Source organism: Falco naumanni, chromosome 6 (assembly GCF_017639655.2).
Source record: "Falco naumanni isolate bFalNau1 chromosome 6, bFalNau1.pat, whole genome shotgun sequence".
Taxonomy (NCBI): Eukaryota; Metazoa; Chordata; class Aves; order Falconiformes; family Falconidae; genus Falco; species Falco naumanni.
The window spans coordinates 40,407,217-40,426,953 of record NC_054059.1 but is presented as its reverse complement, the minus strand read 5'-3'; the positions used below and the strand labels follow the sequence as shown (position 1 = coordinate 40,426,953).

The 19,737-nt window shown below is 46.9% G+C and overlaps 1 long non-coding RNA gene across 3 annotated transcripts in view; it reads left to right on the top strand.

Moving 5' to 3' along the window:
* The first annotated feature begins 15,312 nt into the window (after positions 1-15,312).
* Positions 15,313-19,737, top strand: part of LOC121090741 — a 32,018-nt gene continuing 27,593 nt past the window's right edge. For 2 of the 3 annotated variants that reach the window (XR_005828696.1, XR_005828695.1), the window contains exons 1-2: positions 15,313-15,405; positions 15,503-15,817. This is a non-coding gene — a long non-coding RNA (uncharacterized LOC121090741). Of the gene's footprint in view, positions 15,418-15,502; positions 15,818-19,737 lie in introns of all 3 variants that reach the window. The other variant, XR_005828697.1, reaches the window with a different exon arrangement.

The following is a 19,737-nucleotide window of genomic DNA, read 5'->3' as shown; positions in this document are numbered from 1 at the left end:
ACCAGGCATGGGTGGTAGATTTATAGACAGCCTGTGAATGCAGGTTACTGAAAAGGACAACGAGACCACCACAAGCTGGGACAGCCACTCCTTGGGACAGATACAGCCGGTGTGATGGGGTAGGGAATTTCCTCCCTGTAGCACAACCAGCAACAGCAGATATCCAGGGGATGCCATAGAAATTGCAAGGGCTGCAGAGTTGGAAAATGACCCCCACAGACCCCTCCTGAAGGGAGGGCAATGATCTGCGTGAGAACAGATACAGTCCTCCCACCTCCTGTGTCTTGCTTCCCAGCTGCTTCCAGCAGCACTTCTGGGTGTCCTATCATGAACTCCTTCCAGAAATCTTGCTGGCAGAGAACAGCATCTGATCAAGCAAAGGGGGAGAGAGAAGAACCAAGTGCAGAAGTCCCAAGGGGATGTTTTCCACCTTGGCATTTGTTACCCTGTAAAGACTGATGCATTCATGTCTTGTTCATGCAATGGGAGGGAAGAGGCTGCCAGGGCGGCTGGCCCAGGGCAGAGGGCAGCCCCTGTTCCAGCAGTCTGTGATGGGCCTCTGCCTCCTGCTTCCCTTCCCCAGGCACCAGCCAAGTGGAGAAGCTGCAGCCTAACGGGGCGGGCCATGGCATGGGCACCCCCCAGAGAAAAAGTCTATGAAAGCTGAACAAGCAGCATTGAGGCCCTTGCTAGGAGAAGGCAGAAAGACTGCTGAGGAGCCTTCCTGTCACCACAAGCAGACTGCAGGTGAACCACAGTCTGCAGCATGAAGAGCTGGAGGTCTGAAATAGTCATTGTCTAATCATTGCAGTGTCATTGCCAGTTTAGACTTACCTCACCTCTCATAAATGCAGCCTTATTTGTATTTGGCCAGCCCATCTAATTGATTCACACCCAGACATATGTGGTCCACGGTTTTGAGAGCAAATTCAAGGGCTGTCCATGGTTCTCCTTTGTCCTTCACTGTGCCCATTTCTTTGCAGTCCTCAGGCCTCCCATCCTAATTTTCTCCTGTCCCTTCCTGCACCGTGCTGCTTCTCAGGAGCTAGTTTGTCTTTAGCGTTGCTCCACCATGCCTCCTGCCTGTAGCTTTTCTCTCCAACAGGTAGCTCAGTTGTTCTGAAACAGGCTGAAGAAATATCAGACTATTTTTGGAGCAATGCGATGTGTTCCACAGAAAGTGAAGCTTATGCTTTTTGCTGGAGCAGTGTTGGGAAGTAAATTCCTCTTGATGTGAACACAAGCTTCAACTTGTGAACATGCTATTGGCCCACAGTATACAGGCAGTGACTTTCCACAAGGATAAGCTGAACTAAGGAGTGGGGCAAGTTGAACCTTTTCCTTTTTTTTTTTTAAGCTACCTTGTCTGACTTTCTGCCTTTGAACAAGAACGGTGAGGTCCTGGGCAGGTGTGATACGCAGCTGTAAAGGGATGTAGGCAGAGCTGTGAAGCACATCAAGAGCGATCAAAGACCTTAATGACTTTTTTATGAGATATACTTCAGAAGGACAATGTTATGACTGGAATTATATGGATCAAGGTCAGGATATGAAGTTGCAACTGAGGCAGAAGGCTGTAAAATAAAGCAACATCATTGTCCAGTTCTTCACACGACTAATGAAGAATCACTTAATGCTGATCGTCACTGCCAAACAGAAATTTAAGAACAGCTCCTGTTCCCACCCTGCAGTGTTTATCAAGCTGGGGTCCCCTCCAAAATGGACTCACTTGTACAGAGCCAGCAGACATGACTTAGCGTTAGCCAAAGGCCATGCAGAGGAGGAGTGTCAGCTCACATTACTCCCCACCCCTCCTATGGGCAACATGCAATGTTTTTTGACTGAACCGTGTTTGAAACATGGTGCACTGGTTTCAGCTCCATGGACAGAACAGCACAGCTACCTATTTAGATGCAGTGCAGTTACAGCAGTAGAGGAACCTTCACATCATGCTATTCGTTACTGGAAGCTTTACTAAATAAGATCCTTTAAAGTGCATGATAAAAGCATTCAGTATCTGAGACAAGTGTGGCAAGGGGAGAGGGTGGGAAATCATGCTGAAACCTGGCAGTATGACAGGGTGGTTTGGAAGACAGATCCTCTAGAAGAAAGAAAGTAAATAATGAAAGCTTTATTGTAAGTTGAAGAAATGAAGATCTGTGGGCTCACCAGAAACGCTCCAAGTGATCTAATCTGAATGTAAGGCAGAGAGGCTTTGGCAGCAATAAACAGTAAGCAAGGAGGAAAACCCAACATAATGAAGTCCAATACTTGATTTAAGCCCATCTTCTATCTTTTTCAGAAAAGAGAAATCCAATCAGAACAAAGCTAAGAGGAAGAAAAGTTATATACAGAAGGTAAAATTTAATTGTCTTTCCCCTTTGAACTTTGCAAGAGCTAGCAGTTGAAGAGGTAAGAGTAGCTAACCAGAAAGCATGTATCAGAGAGGCTTTCCTGAGAACCAGTGGGTCCATTGAGTGGCCAGGGTGGAAAAGCAGAACCCTTCAAGGAAAGGTCTTCTAAAGAAGCTGAATTATTTTGGGACATTGGTCTTCACTGCAGACTAAGACAGAGAGAGAGGAGGAGGCAACCCCGAGCTACTATTCTTAAGCAGTAAAAATCAAGGAGCTGTTTGCCTTGCAGTAACCAGACAACCCCTCACCATATGACTGCCATCAGCCTCCCTATGGAAAAGTGCACTGCCTTTTCACAAAAACCTCCTATGGGGCTTCTCATTTTGCCCTGAACCTCAAGCAGAGCTCCATTGTCTGATCTCTGTGGTAGTTTTTAGATGTTTTGGAATGGAGTTGTAAGGAAAATGCCATGCATTTAGCAGATCTCTTTATGAAGACTGCTGGACTTCACACCCGCTGCAGAGCTCTGGGAGGGGGCTGGAAGAGCCCCTTTGCCCGTACAAACCTGCATTGCTTTGTCATTCCCAGGCGGTACCTCCAGGACTGGAGATATGGAAAATCACAGAATGACAATTCAGTTGCAAGGAAAAAATGAAGCCCTTTTTCTATATCCCAGTGTGGTAATTTTCCTTCTTCTGCCGTACAGGAAAGAGGTTTCAAAATCATGTGGATCTAATATGCCTTGGCACCCATTGAAGTTGGTGATAAACATCTCTTGACTTCTGTGGGACAGAGTTAAAGCACAGCTGCCACTGAAAGAAAAGCTGGTTGAAGACTGTACCCATCTTGCAACAAGGTTTAAGGGGGTTTGTTCCCTGCTGGAGCAAGCGTACATGTTTTCACATATTTTTTACAGGAGAGAGGTATGTATTATTAAAGTGGAGATTTTTTTGATTTGCACATTTTTCTCTTCAGATGCAACAGTCGTCGTGCATCCATAGAGCCACAGGGATATGTTTCAGCTCTGACGAGAATGGATGCAGGTGATCTTTCCCCTCCCACCTCCCCAAAAAAACTTCATCAGAAATAATCTGGCTGATTTTGAGCATAGCCAGAATGTGGCAGATGAGGGAAAAGCCCTTCCTTTGCTGAAAATTTCAGTGACTTCATGATTCCAGCTCTAGATTTCAAGGAAATGACCATATCTGGTAGGTGATACTTGGAGGAAATGTGGAGGAAGATAGGCTGGTTGGGTTTTGCCTGTTTTTAAAATCCCTGTATAATATCCATCATGTACATGCTTCATAATCCTGTAGTAAATAGCTATAAATTTCCCATTTCACAAAGTTAAATGCCCACGTGCTCACTTGCACACAGAAAAATTGATCCAGGTGCAGCCTGAGGAGTTTAGAAAGGTCATTTTCAAGACTGGAGAAACGTTGAGGGTGTTGCTGTTAATCGAAGAAGGGATATTTAACATCTTTCTGACAATAAACAATGCAAATAACATTAGTTCCACTGCCATTCCTCCGGCCTAGGAGTGCTGTTAAGACAGTTCTTGTACTTAATATAAATATTACCCACTGCAGTGTCCTCTGTTGTCCTGGCTGGGTTGTGCAATATTTAGTGGCACAAAATTTCCACCAGTGCTAGGGATCACACCACCACTGCAGGTGGTGTCTTCTTTGCACTCACGCTTTTTGCCCCCGAAGCCAGCTGCAATGACTGTAGGCAGGCAGTCCCACCTTCTCGTTCCTCTTCCCTGTCTCTGCTTGTCTTTCTGAGCAAGACCTGCAGTCTCTGGATATATCTCCCTCCCGACTGTCCTTTAAAATCAACAAACATCCCCACCTTCCCCAACCCTGTTTTCCTTCTCTGAATGCTTAAAGACGTGGGAACTCGGAACTGCTGGTGGGATTTCAAAAACCCAGCCCAAGCTCAAGTGCCAGATTTGGGCTAAGCAGCTGCTGTGTACTGTCAGATCTACACACTACAATGATTTGCACAGCCCATTGCTGAACCAGCTAGGGCCATTTGTTTAAAAAATAAAGAGACAGATAAATTCAACTCTTCCCCTTCTCCTAGCAAGCTGATATCATGTGTCTCTTAAAAATGGCTTGCTCCAGAATGCATTAGAGCTAAATTATCATCTATGTTTGTCACAGGGATTGCTAATGTGTAATGAGATTTTAGAGTTAATGTTTTGTACAAAGCACTTAGCGGAGCTGGGATGAAATTGGTTCAGGATTCTGATGTGGTGTTTTAATTAAAGATATTTTCCAATCAGGGCCGAGCAAACGACTTGTCAGAAGATTTTGTACCCATCAGCCAATATAGCAGTGCAATGCTGGTCTCGCTTTCTGCTTTGGGGTTTTCTTCAGGGAACCAGAGGGGAGCACATCTCCAAATCTCATGCAGAAGAACCTTTCTTAGCTGCAACCCTTGCAGGAGAAGAAACATGTATTTGATGCTCTGAAACTTTCACCTGGATGTCAATGGTCTGACTCATTGCAGCATGATGCTGGCCTTATACTGCTCTGATGTTGTTGAACTTGCAGCTACAGGTTGGTGCAATATGTGCACACAGACTGAAAGTAATGGGAAGCCAGGTCCTATGAGGCAAGTCCCGAGTCCTTGTCTGCCATAGCAGGGTCCTGAGCTCTGACTGCAGCTCCTCTTCCCTCTCCTGCTCTGCTGTTGGGCACCGAAGCCAGGGACAAGGCAGGAAAATGGGTGATGTAGATCCAAGAAACAGGAGAGGAAAGATTTCCAAAAAGTGTAACTGGTAAAACCAGCATGATGGTGACTGAGTTGTCTCTTGCTTAAACAAACAGGCTTTGGAGATACGATTGAATGCGAACATCAAATATGTGTTAATAGGCACAGCTTTTATTAGTTGCTGCTCAGTAAGAGTCATTATTGCCAAACTAACACATTGATTTCTTAGCTATCTCTGGTCCATGCAGGGAACTTCAGCCACCATCAGGTCTTAAGCTGGGACATCTGCTTAAAACAAAATCACAAAGCTATAACCAAGCATGAAGTGCAGCACGCAGGGCTGATTTCAAGCATGGTCATGCAAGCCTTGGGCAGAAAAGCAGCCGCCGTCCTCATCATTTTACTTTGCTCATCCTACAGCCATGAGAAGCATGGTAGAGCTGCTGGGAAGGGACAAGAGGGAGGGGTTGCCGTTCCCGGTGCTCCTCTCTTAACATTCTTCCCCCTTTCCCTCCCGCCTCTCCATCCATCAGAGCTGTGACTAAGGCACCCCTCTGACACCCACCCCCTGTTTTTTGCTTCACTTCCACCTCCCCAGGCAAGGAAGGACACTGGCCTTGCAGCCTTGGAAACCCCTCTGGAAGGTGAGTCAGCTCCACAGATGCAAAACAGCACTGCTGGAGATCCAGCCAGCATGGATGTGCAGCTGCAGCGTGGCAGCATCATTAACTTGGACAATAAGACTGAGCCATAGCAAACCACCTTGGATTTGTATAGTTCTGTGTTTGTTTTTGCAGTATTTCTGGCATAAACCCCTTTTGAGGCACATAGTTGTGAACCTTTCAGTAATATGCCTTCTATACAATAATAGAAACAAATCCTTCTTTATATGCTCATGATTTCAAATACATTTGGTTTGGTTTTTTGTTTGTTTGTTTTTCTAAGAAGAGCAAGGAGAAAGCTTTCATTTTATAGACAGTTTTGATGTCTTAATGTATGTGTATAGGTCTTTTCTTGTATTTTTCTTTTTCAGGTTTGTCTGTCTACAGGTTCCATGACTGTTTGGAAGCAGATGAACAGTAAGTAAGGGTTTTAATCCTAGAAGTAAATTGTAACATAATCTGTTAATGTGGAAACTCTCTAGCTCAGTATGGAAATTAATCTGAGATGTGTAAAAAGGTGCTACTGACTAGAATAGAGAGGTGAAGGTGAATTTTGCAGAAATAAATCTCACATTTACACTTCTATGGTGTAATAGATACATGAATATGCTGGATATTGTAACATCTTCTATGCATAAACCTCGTCTGACATCACAGGATCTCAGGAAATTACAAAGACTGAAGGAGAAGTTGCCTATTCAGGTCAGCCCCTCAGTGAAATAGCATCCTACTCCATAAAACATAATACACACTGCAACTTCATTGTACATCTCTGTCCAGTTGTGTGGGTGCTTTATCTGAAAGAGCATTGGCATACCACTTAATGAGGGGTGTTGACCTTTCTAGAGACAGTGAGGTATAAACATGCATGGGGCATCTTTTGCTGCCAACCCCCAATATTCCAAAATCATGAGTCAGATCTCCCCAACTTGCAAATTATAAGAGTAGCTGAAAAATATGTTCATGAAAACACCAAACAAATGTGTTGGTGTTCTCTGCTATGCATTTTATTGAGTCTCTGGTTTTGAGCCCTCAGAGGTCATTCAGGTTAAAATTTCAGCCTTTTGTTCTCTGTAAGTGATACCAAATTCTGCTGACATTCTTATCCATTCAATTACAGGACTCAGTTACAGAAACTGGGGAATTACAGTGAACTCTGAGGGAGGCACCTTCACAGTGCTTCTGATGCACATCTCAGCCAACATGTGCTGAACTGTATGAATTAAATTCTGCATGAGGGATTGCTGGGCAAAAAGCATTAGGAGATACAGAGGAGCTGGATTTGTGTCCACAGGGATGGTGCTAAAGCTTCTGAGTTTCCTGCTCACTGCTGCCAGGACACTGAACTGTTGATAGATTTAGGTCCCTGTGATCAGAGATCCCCCATCCACGGGGATTGTGGCGTAGAGAGGAAAAGGAGGTCTGGGTTAGTGGAAAGCCAGGATAGTGAGCCATGGAGGGACCCCCCCATCCTTGATGTGATTAGCACCTGGGACGAATGAGTACACCGTGCGGGAACGGAACCCTCCAATGGAGACACTGAGGGAGTATTTACAGGATCCTTTTGGTAATGCAGGTAACGCATGCCAAGCACCCACACCTCCCTCACTCTGGAGGGTGAAAAGGCCAGATTTTACCACACAGCAATGGTACGCTGTGGTGCTGAGCAGTGGAGCAGGGGCTTAGGCACGTGTCTCTGTGTTGCAAGCACCACCTTCACCACAGCTTCAGGCACAAGCATTACCAAAACAAATTAAAGTCTTCTGCAGCAGTCACAGCACTAGGGTGATCAGGTTTGGTGCTTGTGAGAGGAATGATTTCACACCAACATGGGTTGGGTTTTTTTTTTGCCTTTACACTCACACTTTCATCCAGGCTCTGTTACTGAAAGGTCAGTTCTCCTCCTTGTCCTCTGCTGTCTGCTTCTGAGAGACCTGTGCCTGCTCATGTGCCCTTGACACTGCTGGTAGCCCCAGCACAACTGAGGCAGCGGTGGCAGCAGGAAGATCAGTTAAAGCAGCTGGTCCCAGTGGTTGTACCTGTACTTGGGAGCCAGGCCTTGAGCACAGCCCCCTCCTGCCTGCAGTGGAGTGCCACTGCTTCTTGCAGTGCTGGAGGAGGAAAGGTTGAGAGGGATTCAGCAGAGAAAGCTATGCACAAGGATTGTGCTTCCCTGGCACAGGAGAGGCTGAACACTGCAGTTGTGTGCACACATGGATTTCTGAGGAGGTGGTTTCAGAGAGCTGCTTAAGGTGAGAATTTTAGGCACTTACTGCATTTGAAATATGGACTGAATTTTCGGTGAGAACCTGCCAGGTACTCAGCATTGCTTGAATTTAGGCCATTCCTTAAGCTGTGGGGTAGCCAGTACCATCCATGCTACTGGTTTGTGGCTCTGCCAGACCCATTCAGGCAAGGATGTTCAACCATATGACGTCTTCTGAGCTCCTATATCTTATGACGTTTCTGCTTCCAAGGGCTCACTTCTGCATTTTGACCACTGGTTCAAAGTCTTCATTTGCTGCTTGCTCCTGTAAGGTTATTATTTCCCTCCTCTGCACTAGCTCTTTTATTGCATAAAGCTTTGGTATCTTCATTTTAAGATGTGTCTCTTTCGGCCCCAAAGCCAGGTCTTTTGGACCCTCCAGGTGTCTGGCTTGAATCCTACTAGTGTTGGGGTGCCATAGCTGTCCTGAAGGTTGCAGGCATCAACTTCTCAGCTCTGCACTGCTTTAGCACATTTGGCTGTGCCCTTTGGCAGCCACCGCTTAGTGCTTTGACACCAGAGTTTTGATACTAAAAGTGGTGTTTCCTGGGAGCATCACTTTGATTCTTCTATCACTGGTACAAGACTTGTTATTCTATAAAGCAATGCATTTTCCAAGCCTCTGTAGCAGAAGTCATCTTGCTCCAGCCATGGATTCATGGGCAGAAGATGCCAGTGGGATGCCCTGGCTGCAGCAGCTGCTCATACCAGTGTGTCTGTTTAGCAAGTACAGATGGAAAATGCTGTTGTTTTCCCCTCATTGATCACTGTCCAAAGCATCTGAGGCTCCAACAGAAGAGCCAGAAGGGAACAAAGTTGCTGTTCGCACAGCTCTGGTACTTCCTATTACATCTCAATTTCTTTAAAAGTTACTTCAGGTTGCGTGGTGTAGCTGTGTTGGCCCCTCATGACAGGCCTGTTCTGGCACAGGGCTGGCTGCAGGGACCTGCAGCAAGCAGCTTGGCTCAGGTGTAGGGACACACAGGTTTCTCCAAGACTAGGGCCCTGTTTGTCCTTTAACTATGCCTTTTCTTCTCCCTTTTCTTTCTTTCCCTGTTGTTGATGCGGGTGGCTGGAGTACCCCATGCAGTTCTGCTATTTCAGGCAGATAAAGACATCTGTAGTTGTCAGTATCTACCAGCCCTGTCCCTCTGCCATTTTTCTTCTGTTATTTTACACAGATATTAAAAGTGGCTCCCTCTCAAGTTTCTGGTGAAATTAATAAGGTCAGCAGAGCCCGTAAATCTGTTTCCCTCTGAAAGTGGAGGAAGACACTATTGGCACAGGAATGCTGCTGGAGAGGCTAAGGAGGACATGATTGCAATTAGGCTGAACAATTACAGCAGCTTCTCCTCATTCCTCCTCTCCTCCCTCAGCAAGGCGCTCATCTACCACCCACACAGCCTTCCCAAAAAAGGGGTTTTCTGCAATACTCCACTTTTCCCAAAAGCAGCAAGTCCATAATGGGGGTTAGCCCTCAGCTTAAGAGACCCTGTCACTCCCCCGCCACCTCATCAGCTCAGGGCCTCATTGCTTTATTTAGTTGTTTCTTCCGGTAAGGTCATCCTCTCCCCCCTTTTCTGCTTTTGCCCATGGTAAAACATCATTGCCAGGAGCGATATCAAGGTGCCACCTGCTCCGGCAGCAGCTTCAGCTGTGGTGGTTGAAGGTGACATTGCTGTCGGCCACCTCCCCTGGCCCCTCGATCACAGCTTGGCATGCTGGAGCAAGCTGCCGCCCCTCTGGAGACGTGGGAGCGTTGGAGCCTGACCCCACGCCAGGAGCGCGTCTGCGGGGTGGCGGAGGCAGCCGGGTGCAGGGTCGGCTCTCCCGCGGCTGCCAGCTTCTGCGTGGGAGCTGACAGCCTCTCATTTGTGGGCACCTTCCCTTGGAAATTTGCCCCTGAAACCTGGCCCGGCACTGGCTGCTGCCCTGACAGGTTGCCACAATGGAAACTTGGCCGCTCTCTGCTTAAACAGGCACCGTGGCCCAGCAGACGGCCTCTTCTTTCCAGGGCCTCCGTTTGCACCTGTGCCTGATTGTGTCTGCAGGCAGGAGAGCTGAACAGGAGGATGTGCCTGAACAGCTAGACCATGCTCTCGGAAAGCTGCTTAAATTGCTATTTTGATCTCTATCACTCCTCAGAAACCTTCTTTTTGTTTAAAGGCAGCTAAGCTTTTGCTAAGTCAGTCCAGCAGGTGTTCCTTGAAGTGACTTTCCTCTTCCCTGCCGGTGACAGGCTCGCTGCTGAGAGCTCACTGCGCAGGATGCCATGGGGGGCTGCACCAAAACCTCCTGGTCCCCGCTCTTCTCCTCCTCCACCTGGCTGTGGTTGCCCTGGCACGGGCTCTTTTTACAGATGTGGTTATTTTCTTGAGTGCCAAGCTCCTTCTTTGCAAAACCCATAAACTTGCAACTGCTCACGTGGCGAGGCCCAGCCTGGCTGTGCAGCCAGGAGTAGTTTATTATGAGAAATGGTCTGTCGGCTGCTGCAGGCTCGCAGCAACATAAACGTGTTGTCTGCAGGAAAAACAGAGAAGTGAGGGGAGGCAGGGAGAGATTAGCTGTGAGTGGGAGGGTGAAGATATGGGGAGTAGAGGTCAGAGGAAGCGTGGGTTTGAAAACAAGACCAGAATGTAATGCCATTGCTCTGTGATTTTTTTTTAAGTAAAAAGGCAGATAAAACTGGCAGGTTTTAACATGGGCAAGTGTCCAGAAACTCCTTCCAGTGCTAGTAACTTATCCTTATCAGTTCTGCCACCCAGCTCCCATCACCAGTGCTCATCAGGGCATCGGGAGAGTGCTGTGGTGGCACTGGGTTGCTTGTTTCTCAGCTGTCAGATCACAAATAGAGGTTGCTATTTTTCGAGACTTGGAGTAAATTGGAGAAAAATCAGTGGGTCCTCATCTGGCTGCTGACCAAATCAAAGCCTCAGTTCAGTGTGGGAAGCCTCAGAGAGGATTTTAAGTACTGAATATTTGTCACTGACTTCGCAGGCTCCATTGCTCTTACCCCTAATCTTCCTCACTTGCTCATGCTGTGCATGTAGAGGCAGGGAGGGATGATAATGGACTTGCAGTTGTACTTGCTGTTCCCGTAACAAACGGCAGGATCCTCACATAAATTGTTTGAACATGTAACACTGCTCTTATTTCTTAACGATAAGGGCTTAGGAGCTGCCCTTTTCCAAAATGAAAGAAATGAACTAAATGTTATCTCTTTGTTTTAAAAATGATCCCTGCAACTACAACAACAAAAAGTCATTATGATGATCCTTAAAGGTCTTACAAGTTTTATGGGAGAGGTTTTCCACTTACCAAGTCTGGCTTCGCTCCCGTTCCCTCTCCCTCTTCCCAACCCATGTGGCTCAAGCTTTCTAGGGCAGCTCGAGCTTCTAGATAAAGCTGAGCTGAACAAGCTTGTGCCAGAGGACATGCCAGAGATCAGAGCTGGAGGGAGAAGTAACTCCTTTGGATACTGTGTCTAAAGCCAGGTGCTCTAGAACTTGCCCCAGTCCCAAGTGTATCCATCATCAATTATATATACCTATACTCAGTGTTTACACAGGTTTCTTGTTTATCATGAAACATTTACTTCAAGGCTTTGCATCTGCTGTTAAGCCCAACAGTAGTGTCTATTGCTTATACTGAAGAAATAAAATTTCATCATAAGCTTTTGGTGCTATGGCACAGATCTATTAGGTGGCTGGAGCTGGGCTCGTGCCAAGCCGCAGCAAGCTGCCTGCTGACTCTTGCTTGGACAAGGGAACACAGTAGTGGTATGTTTGAACTTGAAAATTTCTGAGTGTAAAGAAACAGACCCCTCCTTTTTCATGCATTTAATAGTTCTATGTTTCTGGAGGTGGTAGGGAAAGTTTAAAAAAATCGGTTAGAGGAGCATATACAGACACACACATGTATGCACACACACATACGTATAGGTTTGCACTGATGAGTCTTGGGTGAAAAATGTGATGATGTGAAGTCACTTTTCTGCCACCCCAAGAAAAATCTTGAACCCTTGGAGCTGGTTTCACGATCTCTGGAACAGAAGGCCTGGAAACTTAACCCATTTGATTTCTGTATAGCCCTGCTAACTTAAACATGCTTATGTAGGTTAATGCACGCACCCATTAACTTTCCCACTGTCAACTGCTGTCAGTGTAGCTGCTTAACACCCTGCTGGGAGGGAGATGGATGGGCTCCTCCAGATGCCATCTTGATGCTGCTTTTTTTAGCTCAGCCCTGGGGGATGGAGATCCTAGATGGCTCTCCTGGAGCTGCGTGCAGCCCTGCAAAGCAGTCTGGAGACACACTCTCTCACCTTAAATTTCCAATTTAACAGCATCCTATGCTATTCTTAGGTATATTAAGTGGAAATAATATCTTTCCCAAAGTAGATAAGCATAACTGCCTTGCAGGTGGGGAAAAAGAGCTGCTGAGAGCTTCAGTGATATGGGCTGAGCCAGCTGCAGAAGTGTGAATTGCCCCCCCAGGTATAAGAGCTGTCACTCAGCCCTCTGCCCAATCCACTAGACAGTGGCTGAAATCTGGAGTGGGTGTGGGGAGGTGTTAGGAGTGGAGGGGGAGACAAGGGAAAAAGAAAGAGAGTGATGCATGAATGAAAAGAACGAGGCATGTGAAGGCAAAGTCCTCATCTCTCTCCAGAGGCCTCATGAGCAAACTGAATGGCTACTAATAAGAGCAACTTCCTTCAGCACATTCTGTACTGGGAATTTAGCCTGGCTGTGTCTTAGCAATGTGTTTCCCTGCACAAGATTGTAAGGAGATGGTCAGCATCAGTATGCTGCGTATAGTAGAAAGCAGGTGGATTTACTTAGCTTTTTGGGTGGCAAAAAGTGGGAGCATGTTGTATTGTCCAGGCAGGAGTTAATATTAATGTATTTTTCACTGTCTTCCTTTGCATGTATCACAAAATCAGTCTGTGCGAGGAGGAGCAGGGGGAGGAGGAGGGAGAGAGAGATATGTCTAGAGCCAGTGCAGACGGGAGGCATGGCTGAGTAGTGAAGAGTGAAAAATGCTGACCAGGCTTAGGCCACACACAGAGGGCTGGCTGCCCTTCCTGACCCTCCCTAGCCGTGGAGAAAGACAGACCTCAACAGGGCTGCAGCTGGAATGGAGCATGCTCTTGTCTGCTCACATCCATATGGGGGTACTGTGTAACTGTGGGGTCGGTGCCATCTTCCAGAAGAAATCTCCTGTTGACAAGGAGAAGTGGGTTTTGTTTGGCCCTGTATATAGTTGCTGGGAGTGTTGTGTTCCCTCTGCGGAGTTAGAAAGTTGGGTGGAAAGTCTTCCAGCTGCTGGACACCCACTGCTGGAGTAGCTGCACTTCCCCTGCTCAAGAAACCAGCCTGTCTTGGGGGTCCAACCCATGGGTGGAGACAGGCTCTCGTGGGCTGAAAATGATTCCAAAGCCTAAGCAACTTCTGCTGTGCTGAGGTATTACTGCTTTGCACAATTCATTTTTGAGCTCTTATTGACAATTACCCTGAATTAAAATGAATATGCTGCTGGCTGCACATATGATGATGGGTGAGAGGAAGGCAGAGAGATGCTGTGTCCTGACCCAGACATCACTCCTGCTGCTTAACCTGGGTCTGCAGCAAGGAGAGGGGACAGCAGCGCTGCCCACCAGTGCTGCTCTGGACATCTTCAGGGTCTTAGTTGCTGCCCTATACCTAGCCCCTGTGCAGCCCAGGAGAGGACTTGATGTCCATAGGGACACCCACCCATGCTGGCCAGAGCAGACAAGGTGGCTTCTCAGTGTGCTCAGTTTGGATCTGAAGTCTTCAAAACAGCTGCAGCAGGGTGGAGGACCTGGCTGTGCTGGCCTGGCCCTGGGGTGGTGCTGGGCTGCTGAGCCTTATTATCATGCACACTGCAGCCCCAGCTCTGCCCTGGGCCTGGCCAGTTCTCACAGGCAGATGGCATGGGGCAGAGGCGGGGGACAGAAGTCCAGTGGGTCTGCCTGAGGGGGCCTCTCGGCTGCGCTGACTCACTGGGCTCCACGCTGGATGTCTGGCAGGGAGCCTGCTGCCGTTTAGGAGAGAGGTAGTCAACCTCACGTGCCCGCATCTCTCCGGTGTTTGCACAACCACCTCATTCCCAGGCTGGGGGAGGTGAAGGCTGGACAAATGTGCCTGGACAGAGCTGTGGCATCCTGAGCTCAGGGCTGTGCTCCCAGGGGAGCTGCTCCATACCGTACTATTTAGGCACTTTCCATTGCCTAATTGGAGTTGCCAGGGACCGTGTGTGTCATCCAGCAGTGCATGAAGCGGTGTGACGACAACTGTCACTTGTCTCTGGTATTCCCTCTTCTCCCTGAAAGAAGTCTGGACAGAAGAGTACCTGGGTTTGTCATCCCACAGAACAGCACGTGCCAACATGTGTGTGCACGCCCTTGATGGCACATGCTTAGAGGAGACACGGTCAGAGCTGTGCCCCTTGCGTGCAGACCGGCAGCAGCCCCTCTCTGCGGGCAGAGCTCGGGCTTGGAGGCAGCTCCAGCTTCATCCTGTTCCCCTGTGCTCTGCAGCCGGTGAGAATGAACACAGGGTGTGTGAGAACACCCAGCACAGGCCAGCATTTATTTGGTTTGCATGGTGGATTTTCCTGTTTTCTGAGAGCGGGAATGCTGCTTGCTTGTCTGCCTCCCCTAGCACAGCTGCACCTCTCTGTCCCAGCCTCAGCTGCCACAGCTTAGCTTTGCTTCAAAACACATTCTTGTGCTGGGTGCAGTGCCTCTGCGCTCTCGGATGGAGATTGGCTTTTAGCTGCCTCTGCTTGCATGGCATCTGCTTCCCTTTGCCTTTTTAATCCTCTGCTTTTTCTGTAACCTAAAATAAACCAGTAACAAATCTGGGATGCACTTCTCCAGCCAAGGGGACAAATCTGGGGCTGTGGTGTTTTGCACCTACTGTAATTTCTGCAATGGTCCCTCTTCCTTTTTCTTTTATCTTTTTTCTTTTCATTACACAGAAGAATTGTGAGAAATGTATTCTTATGTCAGTAACATTCAATAGCTAAAAGAAAAACTGCCAGAGAACCTTAAAAGTCTGACATATTATCATTCAGAGGAGAATTTTTCAGTAGAATTATGCTGGAATTTTTCCAATAAATAAATTCTGCAGACTTTAAGGGAGAGCTTTTAGATTAATGGAAATATTACTTAAATTAAAATTCATCCCATTAAGCCATCAATTCCATTGTCATTGCAGCATTATGTGTTTAATGTTAATGACACGCACAAATAAAAAGGAAGAAACCTATTTGTTTTATTGTGCCAAAAGCTATGTATGGTCTGTTATGGGAAGTTAAATACAAGCTGGAGTGGGCACAAGGCAAGATCAACAGAGACATGGTTAAAATGCACTTGCAGAAGGTATATTGCGAGGTACTGTGTACGGAAATGCAAAGAAGTATGTTTGGGCTTGTATTTTCAATGAACTGATTTTTTTTTTTTTTGCTTGATCTCTTAGTGACTTCAGGAGAAGGCCTTCTGCAGCTAACAAGCTCTGTCCCTTTGCGTTTGGACTCTCACAGAGAGGAAAGTGGATCTCAGACTCCAGCTGGGACAGGTCCCAGGCTCGCTCTTCTTGCACCAAGGAAACAGTGGGCAGCTTGGAGGGGAGCTGGCAAATTCAAACCCTGTCTTGAGCTCTCTCACTTCCAACATGAGCTCTTGCAAGACTAGGTTTCATGGCACCTGCATCAGGACCTTCTGCTTCCAACCAGGCTGGACAGCTTCAGGGACAGTGCTCTGAGCCTTCTGGAGCCTCCACTTCGAGGGACAAGTGAGTAAGCAAAGGGGAAGAGTTGTCTTCTATGTCGTCTGCCTTTTGATATGATTTATGCTAGACTAGAAGTGGGGAAGGCAGCAGAGAAGATTTCTGTGTTTTCTGGTGTGTCCCTTGTCAGCAGGTGACAGGGTTCTTGCCTGGGATGGGTGGGAGCTTGACTGATCTCCCACTATAGGGGTGTTTGTTTTGCGCCACCCACCGTGGTGCAGGTGTGTGTTCTTGGGGGACATCCCAAGTGTGGGGTCTGCTTCTGGTGCCCTGGGGAGGGTGGATGGAAGAAGAAGCCTGGAGAGGCAGTGGGGCTCCAGCAGACATGGACTGTGTCCCTTTTGGAAAGGGTGGCTCCTAGTAGCAGGGCTGCGGGAAGCAAAGACAAATTGGGCTAGCCCATGTGAGAGCTGCTGCATCACAGCCACTGGTGCTGTGTTACATCCTCACCCCAAGAGTCTGCTTGGCCTTCTCATGACAGTTGTTGTGTTGTGGTGACCAGGATCCCTCAAGGCTCTTCCCTATGTTGCTGTGGAGAGCCCAGCTGTCCTTCTGGCATCCAGATGCAGATAACATCAGGGATTTTCCCTGCATTCTTGTTGGAAAGCAGGTGAGCTGCATAGGAAGGGCACAAGAGTCTAGCATTTAAAGCACCGTTTATAAACACAACCTTCACGAAGTTCAAGTTTAAGGGCTTTACATGGGCTTGAGAAGGATTTGAAGGCAACATCTAAATGTACCTAACTGCAGTGAAGCTATTTAGTGACTCAGTTCAGGCTCCAGCCCATAGGCTGAGGCATGCTATTCAACAGAATAAGCCAGCACAGAGATTGAAAGGTGAGAGGGATCATTGCCCATTGGTATCTTCCGTACCCATGTCAACACCCAAGGTCAGAACAGCTCCAGTAACAGCAATCTAGGTGATAGGTACCTTCCACCTTCCAGAAGACAGACCAGCTGCTGTTATTGCAGTTGGAGGAACTGCATCTCAGGAAACGCTCCGTCCACCCTGTGGAAAGGAGTGAGCAGGTTTATCTGGCTCTCAGGGCAGGGCTTTCCTTGCTGCATTTATCCTTGACTGAAGGTGAAAGGGTCTTTGGGCTGGAGGGCCAGTTCTCAGCAGAAGGCTACAGGTAAGGCCTTATCCTCCCCCAGACCTGGGAAGGTTTGACCTGGAACTTGTTCCAGTGTTCCCGACTTCTTGGTCTGGGCAGCAACTTGTTGGGAAAAGTATTGGATCAGATTTCATACCCCATGGGGCTTGGGAATGTTTGTAGCAAATGGAGAAATGACTCAATTTGAAGCTTGAGGTGAGTTTAAATGAACAGAAAACCAAAGCAGGTCACTAGCACATCCCTGAGTTTCTCATGCCCTCTTCTCAGGCTTTGCTATGCAAAATGAACAACACTTTCCTTGCTGAGGTTAAGAACGCCTTCCAGGCCAAGTTCCAAGGTCAAGCCACCCATTTGGCCTTCTCCATCTGTAAGAATTAACTGTCTTCAGCATGAGTTTGAAACAGTTGAAATGCCTCGTTGTTAGAGCATGTTTTGAGAACAGCTTCAGGAGCCCTAAACAGACAGATCATTACTTGTACAGAGGCAAGGTTGCCAGACATTTAACTGCAATTGCTATTTAGACTCAGTTACCGCAGTGGCTTCCCAGTATTTCTCTTCTCCCCCCGTCCCTATCCATACTCCTTCACCACAGAACAAGTATTTTTCACCAGTAGCGCAAGATGTATTTCCCTTGGATTCCCTTGAGTGTTCCTTGCTTGTGGTCAGTAAAAGAGAAGTTCACAGCAAGTCTGAATGCTACACATTGTTACGGCTACTTTTCCATAGCTCCATTTCTCATTCTGCTGAGGTAGGGGTGGGCTTTCACGCAGGGGCACTCCTGAGTGTCCTTTCATACAGGAACACTCCATGTTCACTGGGTTTTGTTTGTTTGTTTGGGGTTTTTTTGTTTGTTTTTTTTTACTTTAGCAAAAGTCTAAAGGACCTTCTCCACATTCTTACGAAATTGTTCTTGCTTTCATCTTCACCTTCTGCTCCTCTAGAATCCTGAGACATGGTTCAAGGCGACCTTGTGCCAGCAAACTTCTTCACATCTGGTGCAAACCAGGGACAATTCACTCCCAGAGAAAGAATGGGCAGTTTGTGCATTCCCATCATCATCAAGGATGTCCTGCAATGGAAAATAGCTCAAGGTTTCCGAGGCTCCCTTCTCCCACAATAAAATTAGCCTGTGAGCAGATGTACAATCAGAACATCTCTATTTTTCTTGGCCGTGAGCCCTCTGCAGCCAGTATTGTCTTCTTTGGGAAACCAGTGAATTGCTTTGTATTACGCTCCGCTTCCCTGCACTCGGGACTGCTTTGCAGGACCCTGTATGCTTAATGCAGTCCCAGGGTGAATTTAGTTCTTTCCATTTCAGCAGAGTCTTTTCTCCATATGACCCCTCTTTTTTGGCAATGGTTGCCATTTGCCACAGCCGTAGCCAAAGGCCTCTTTATAGGCCTGTATTGGTACAGACAGACATTTGAGAAATGGGCATGGCAATTCTTCTTAGGGGAATTCTGAAGAAAATGTTAAATTATCCTGACCTCTGGTTAGTATATGTGATAACTGCGTGTCAGCCAGGTAGCTGTATGTAGCAAGGCAGTGTAGGGTGTTAAGATGGCCCTTTTAGCTGTGGGACAACTCATCATTAACAAATGCTCGGTGGTCACGTTGACCTGAGAGCAGGGGCAGACCTTGTGCTTTCCTGGTTTGCCAGGAACACCCGCACAGTTTGAGATCAGGAAAATCTCTCTTGGGGGTCATGCAGAGGTGTGAGGCTAACATCCCATGGGGGAAGAGTTCAGACACCATCCAGTACATCTATACAGCAGTCACTTGTAATCATTGCTAGTCCGATGAGAGTAATAAGTAGTTATGGTCTCCTGCATGGATTTATCGGTCTGAGGGGATACCACTGGCAGAGATAAAGCAATGGACAATATTTACCAGAAATAAATGTTGACATTTATGGAAACCTAGAGTGTGTATTCACATCTATTTTGAATGTTTTCATGAGAGCTACCTGGGAAGCCTCTTTTATGGGTATTTTCCTAAAGGGTAATAAGTTTTTCTCTTAAGATAATATTCTAAAGGGATAGATTAAATTAAAGGTTCATTAAAAAACTATTTCTTTTCTCGTGAAAGGTGAATAATGTTTTTCACTTACACTGCTGCAGCCCATCATAATGTGTTTATTTGCATGTGTAATTTGGTTATCTGGTATTACTTCAAACTCAGTATCATTCATTTCTGATGAGTAAAGAACAATTTGAGCCCTGGTCCATTACATTAATCTCACAAATTAATCCCACTGAATAAAATCTTGCCCCCATTGATGTTGACAGCAAAACTGCCATGGACATTATTGGAGCCAGAGTTTCACCTGCTACTTGTATGCTTAAACACACATCTAAGGGTTTGCAAAGTCCACATTCTACTGAGCTGCTGTATGCCAGGGGCTTGCCTCGTGTTCAGGCAGCAACTCCTTTCCTCCCATAGTGACATGGAGACCTCAGGAGGACAATTCTGTTGAAAAAAATCGAAGAAGTCCTGTTGCAAAGATCCTGACCTGCTTTTCATCTTCCAAGAGTTGAACAGGTCAAAGGAGTGGAATCTAGACTGTCCACACCATTTGCACGTGGTGGTTACTCAGGGTCAGCGTCTCCCTGTGCAGTCAGGCAGGGATTGATTTTTGTTTGTATAGGTCTGTCTTGCAGCAAGATGGACGTTATAAACATGGGAAAATCTGATGTGGAAAAGCTGGCAAGGGAAACTGTTCAGTCTTTAGGACTAATATATGTGCATGCAACTAATGAACGGTATATTATACAGCCCAGAAAAAAAAATATTGAAAGATACAAGAAATAT